Raw genomic sequence first — 6325 nt, forward strand, 5'->3', positions numbered from 1 at the left:
GAAAACCCGTCTGGATTACAGCAGACTGACTTCACGTAAAATATACGACAGGTCTTGACCACTCGTGAATTTTGTTCGTATCTGAAAAAAATCTTAGAATATGAAAACATTGGTGAATGCCACAAATTCTCCTCAATCACTCGTACGCACAACTTAAGAACAAATCTGTGCGTACCAACGGTTCTTGCATGAGGCCCATTCTTTTCAACTTGGATTTCTTCCTGGGTCTTCTGTTTCCCTGTGTTGGGTTTCAGAACAGGCGCCAATCCAGGTTGTAGGGTGTAGTTTGTTTATCCGCCATTAGCCACAGCTGCTGTCTGACTCTGAACGAGAACGTGCTGCGCGGATGCACGATGCAGGCAGGAACAGGGGGGATGGGTCTACTCGTTCATGAAAATACCTCAGTTTTCATTGGCTGTTCAACGCCGGGTGCACTTCCATTATTGCTTGTCTTTATTTTGACTGTACTACCACCAGGAGGAGCCAGAGGACTTCAGTTTTTTTCAGTGATCACCTGTCTAATATCAATCTGTCAGGTGATAGTGACAAAGTGAACAAATATGTTAATATATTTTTAGAAAAGTTACAGACTGCACCTTTAGTAAGCAGACTTAGATTTGGACACACTGCACTGAACAATACATTATACAAAATTCAAAGGTCAATGTGATCACTGCGGACAAGAAGAAACCATAGAACATGTCATTTTAGTCTGCAGGGAATATGAACAACACAGAAGATGAATGATAGAAGAATTAAGGAAAATCAAAGAAACATTTAATATAATAAATATATTACAAAAAGAAACCAGAAGTAAAAGTCTACAAATTGAAGTTTTTTTTTTTAGAAAAACAAAATTAGAAAAATTAAAATATAAGCAACATCACATACTTACATATTAAGTAGTTTGATCCACACTCCATATCAGTAAGTGGCGTAAATGCACACCTTCCGTTGTTTGCCATCCAGAAGAAGAAGAAGAATCATCGTCATCATCATCCAAGACTTCCATTGAGGGCTATGCCACACAAAAACGACATTGTGGCCTGGGCTAAAATCCCGAGGTCAATGAGCAACATTCCAAAGGGCACCACTGCACCTTTTTGGATAACCATGACAACTAGTCCCTACTTGTTCTCTACTGAGCGTCCTTGGTTTAACATCCCAGACTTTTCAACAGTCAATGAAATGAGGGACATATTGTTGATTGAACAAAAAAAAGTGAGATTTCCAACGATCAAGTTGACGGGTTTACCGACTGTAACCCACACACACAAGGACCTGGCTAAACTGGTGTGGAAGCATTTTCCTGAGCAGAATCTTTACACTCTGCACAACAATGTGATCATTTTACCACTGCAGAGGAGGGCATTTGTGCATTTCGACAACCGGGATGCTTGCTTCAGATTTCTTACAGATCACGTCAGAAATCAAAATGCAAAAAGCAATAAATGAAGTTGAAGCATGTTGACAAATGGGGATTTAAACTATCAATCACTAAATCCCAAATTATCTATTTTTCTAAAAAAAACAAAAATCTATTTCTTTAAAATTATGCAATCAAAATATTGAACAAGTAAAAGTTATTCGGTTTTTAGGTATGTTATTTGATGAAAAACTCACTTGGAAACAACACACTGTATAGACAAAATCAAGGCAAAATGTAAAAAAGTAAATAATTTACTACGTTGTTTGGCAGGAAAAGATTGGGGTGCCAGTAGAAAATCATTATTAAATGTATACCAATCTCTTCTGAGAACCACTTTAGATTATCAAAGTATCAGTTATATGGCAGCAGCAGAAACAAACCTGTTCGCAGAGCGGAACGCAAGTGGAGAAAAGACAAGCTGCAGGTGTCCCTTCAGATGTTTAGAGACTGCTGGCGTAATTACCAGGACACAGTAAAAACGTCCAAAAAGGAACACTTCTCTAACGTAATTCTGTCTCACAGCCACAACCCCCGTGTTCTCTTCACCACTATTGACTCTTTCCTTAACTCTCCTCACACTGCTGGTTTAGAAGCATCTGTTCAGCTTTGTAATAATTTTATGCAGTTTTTTATTGATAAGGTTACCTCCATACGGGCCTCCATTTTACGCCCAGACTCTGATCCCTCTGTGTGTAAGCCCTGCTCTGTGGTTTTTAATCAGTTTGAACCAGTGTCTCTGTCTCTGTTTGAGGATATGGTTGCCCAGATTAAGCCCTCTGGTTCTCCATGTGACGCCCTTCCACCACATTTTTTAAAAGAAGTTTCCCCTTGTTTTAGGCACTTAGTTCTTTCCCTTTTTAACAGTAGTTTGTTATCTGGTGTAGTTCCTGCTAATTTTAAACATGCTGTGGTGCACCCCCTGTTAAAGAAACCTGGTCTTGATCCCACTGTACTGGGGAATTATAGGCCCATYTCCAAGCTACCTTTACTGTCAAAAGTTTTGGAAAAAAATTGTTTACGTGCTGATAAAATCCTTCCTAGACGAACATAATATCATGGATGTGTTTCAGTCAGGTTTCAAAACTCTTCATAGCACTGAAACAGCCCTTCTGAGAGTTTATAATGATATTCTTTAGGCATGTGACTCTGGTGATCATGTTATTCTTGTTTTACTGGACTTAACCACTGCATTTGACACAGCAGACCACAGCATTTTGTTGATGCGTCTACAGCACCAGGTAGGCATCAGTGGCACTGCCCTGGACTGGWTAAGGTCCTATCTGGCAAACAGAACATTTTCAGTAAAGATTGCAGGATTTGAATCCTTTTCTGCTCCTCTGTCATGTGGGGTTCCCCAGGGTTCAATTTTAGGGCCTTTGCTTTTTTCTTTGTACATCCTGCCTTTGGYTTCAATTTTTAGAAAACACGGCATCTCCTTCCATTGCTACGCTGACGACCGCCAAATCTATGTACCTGTAAGGCGAGTTGAGGCTTGGTCCATTAAACCTCTTTTAGCATGTCTCGATGATTTTAAAGCCTGGATGGCCCTAAATTTCTTGCATTTTAATGAAAAAAAGACAGAGATACTTGCTTTTGGACCTAGTGGAGCATGCCCGAGTCCTCCAGTGGATTTAGACCCCTTGGCTATGCATGTCAAGCCCACAGCTACAAACCTTGGTTTTAAGATGGACAGTGATTTTAAACTTGACAGTCAAATAAGGGCTACAGTTAAGTCTAGTTTTTATCACCTGAGAAAAATAGCAAAGCTAAAATCTATTCTTTCAAGGCAACAGTTTGAAACAGTGGTCCATGCTTTTATTTCATCTCGACTGGATTACTGTAACTCACTTTATTTTGGAGTAAACCAGTCATCCCTTGTACGTCTGCAGCTGGTGCAGAACGCTGCTGCCCGTCTTTTAACAGGAACACGTAGAAGAGAGCACATCACCCCGGTCCTGGCTTCCTGTCTGTTTTAGAGTCCATTTTAAAATCCTTCTGTTTGTTTTTAAGGCTTTAAACAACCTCGCCCCAACCTATTTAACAGAGCTTCTTCACCTTTACACCCCTCCTCGGTCACTCAGGTCTGCTGACCAGCTGCTCCTGGTCATTCCCAGTTCTAAACAGAAGCTCAGAGGAGATAGGGCCTTCTCTGTTAGTGCCCCTAAGCTGTGGAACGCCTTGTCCTTGCATGTCCGACAGGCCCCTTTACTGTCCATTTTTAAGATTTGTTTAAAAACGTATTTTTTCTCACTGGCCTTCAACCCAACTGAGATTTGATTTTACTCACCTTTTACTGTATTGTTGCTGATTTTACTTATTTAACTGTGTGATTTTATTGGGTTTTTGTATTCAGTTTTTATTTTATGTGTTCAGCACTTTGTTTCAGCAGTGGCTGATGTTATAACGCTTTATAAATAAAGTTTGATTGATTAATTGATTGAAGCTTCTTGATATTGAGCAATCAAAGGCTCTTAGAATATGTTGTGGGGCATTTAGAACATCACCAGAAGCACCATTACAAGTTGAAACGGGGGAAATACCTCTGAGATTTAGAAGACTGAAACAAATGTTAGTGTACTGGAATAATATTTAAGGTCGTGATTCATCACATCCACTTAAAAGTGTTTTACAGGAAAGTTGGGAACATGAGAAAACAGATATTTTTAGTTTTGGATGGATTGGAAATGTTAAAGCTCAACATGCAGGTTTACATGAAATAGATTTATGTCCAGTAGGTCAGTATCCTTGTATTCCTTATAGGTTTTTTATTAATACCTCATTTGACCTACTGTATCTCTGCATGAAGGTATCAAAAACAAAAGTAAATCTTTGTCAGTAAGCTATTTAGTACAAAACTTCATAAACAAAACATATGAATAAAGTTATTTTATTAGCAGATGGGTCAAAAGATCCAGAATCAGGACACACCAGTGCAGCAGTGTATATTCCATTTCATAACATAGAAATGAAAAAAAGAGTAACGGATAATTTATCGGTATATACAGTAGAATTAGTAGCAATAATCATGAGTCTAGAATGGATTACTACAAAATGTTCAAAAATATGTTATTGCTTCTGACTGTATGGCAGCACTAATAAGCATCAAGACAAATAACTCTAAAAGGAAAGACATAATCAATCAAATCAATTTTATTTTTTATAAACTTGATTTAAGGAAAATATCAGTACATTTTATTTGGGTTCCAGCTCATGTAGGAGTGGAGGGAAGTGAAGAGGCAGACATACTCACTAAACAAGCTTTGAAATGTAAAAATATTGATTACCAAATCCCATTAAGTAAAGAAAAATGCAAAATGATAATAAGTAAATATATTAAAAACATCTGGCAGGAAAACTGGGATATAAATGATAAAGGTAGACACCTTTATAATATTCAAAAACAAGTAGGAAAAACTAGAATAACAGGAAATAATAGAAAACTGGAAACAATTACTACGCGCATCAGAATAGGTCATACAGGCCTTAATAATTCTCTTAAAATTATTGGTAAACATTTAACATGGCTTTGTGATAAGTGTAATTCACCAGAAACAGTTCAGCATGTATTTATGGAATGTAATGTTTATGATTCAGAAAGGAAACAATTGAAAAAAGAAATAAATAACATGCATATTGAATTTGCAATTGATAAAATTTTTGGAAGTAATGTCAGTAAAATAAAAGGTCTAATTCTATCATTTTTAGAAAAACAACAACAACAACAACAACAACAACAACAACAACGCTACTACCTTTTTTCCATTTCTTTTTTCCTGTATATTGCCTGTCCACAGTCCAGTTGGTGGCGGTAATGCACCATCACAGTTGGCTTGCCAACCGCCAATAAACTCAAGAAGAAGAAGAAGATTGGTATCATCAGGAACAGTGGTGGGATGTAACTAAGTACAAGTGCTTAGTTGCTGTACTTAAGTACATTTTTCATGTATCTGTACTTAAGTAGATTTCATCATGGGTACTTTTTACTTTTACTCCACTGTACTTTTACTACACGCCACTTTTACATCTGTACTTTCTACTCCACTACATTTCTGGGTTGAATTACAAATTACATTCATGTCATGTCGCATAGCTATTTTTTTTTTTTTGTTTGTTTCTCGTTTTTTTTTTTTTAGTTTGAAAGTAATCAGTAGTGAGAGGGGAATTTCTGTAATTGGTCCATTGAAGCAATGCAAAGCAGGAATGTACCATTAGACCCTCCTTCAAAAAGAAAAAAAGCGGAGCGATTCTGCATCACCTGGAGCAGCAGCAGCAGCAGCAGCATGCCCACAATGGATTCCACAAAGGAGGAAATGTGCCACTTGTGGCCTTATTTATTCAAGTTAACTGGTTCAAAAAACGACTTGTTGAGATTTGATAAAGGACGATGGAGGCAAATTTACAGATTCTGTTGTCACAATCTGTGATGATGCACAGAATCACACCCAGTGTGAACAGTGTCACAGAGGGTCAACACAAACTGCAGCATTGTTCACTAAAATCACACACCATTGATGTATTTAAAATACACAGACATACTTCATAATATTGTAGAACCATTAGGGAATACATTAAGCAAGTACTTTTACTTTTAATACTTAAGTATTTTTAAAAGCAAGTACTTACTTTTACTCAAGTAAAAATGTTGATGTGATACTTTTAATTTTACTAGAGTACATTTTTGTCTGTTTATTTGTACTTTTACTTAAGTACAGTGTTTGAGTACTTTCTCCACCACTGATCAGGAGATAAAGTTTTTGATGATATGTTATATTTCTTAAGAAGGACAGGAATTTTAAAGAGAATTTAGGTTGTTTGTTTATATAAAAATGAAAGATTTGCTTCAAAGATCATCAGGAGATATAGTTTTTGATGATATGTTATATTTCTTAAGAAGGA

Source organism: Austrofundulus limnaeus, unplaced genomic scaffold (assembly GCF_001266775.1).
Source record: "Austrofundulus limnaeus strain Quisiro unplaced genomic scaffold, Austrofundulus_limnaeus-1.0 Scaffold376, whole genome shotgun sequence".
Lineage (NCBI taxonomy): Eukaryota > Metazoa > Chordata > Actinopteri > Cyprinodontiformes > Rivulidae > Austrofundulus > Austrofundulus limnaeus.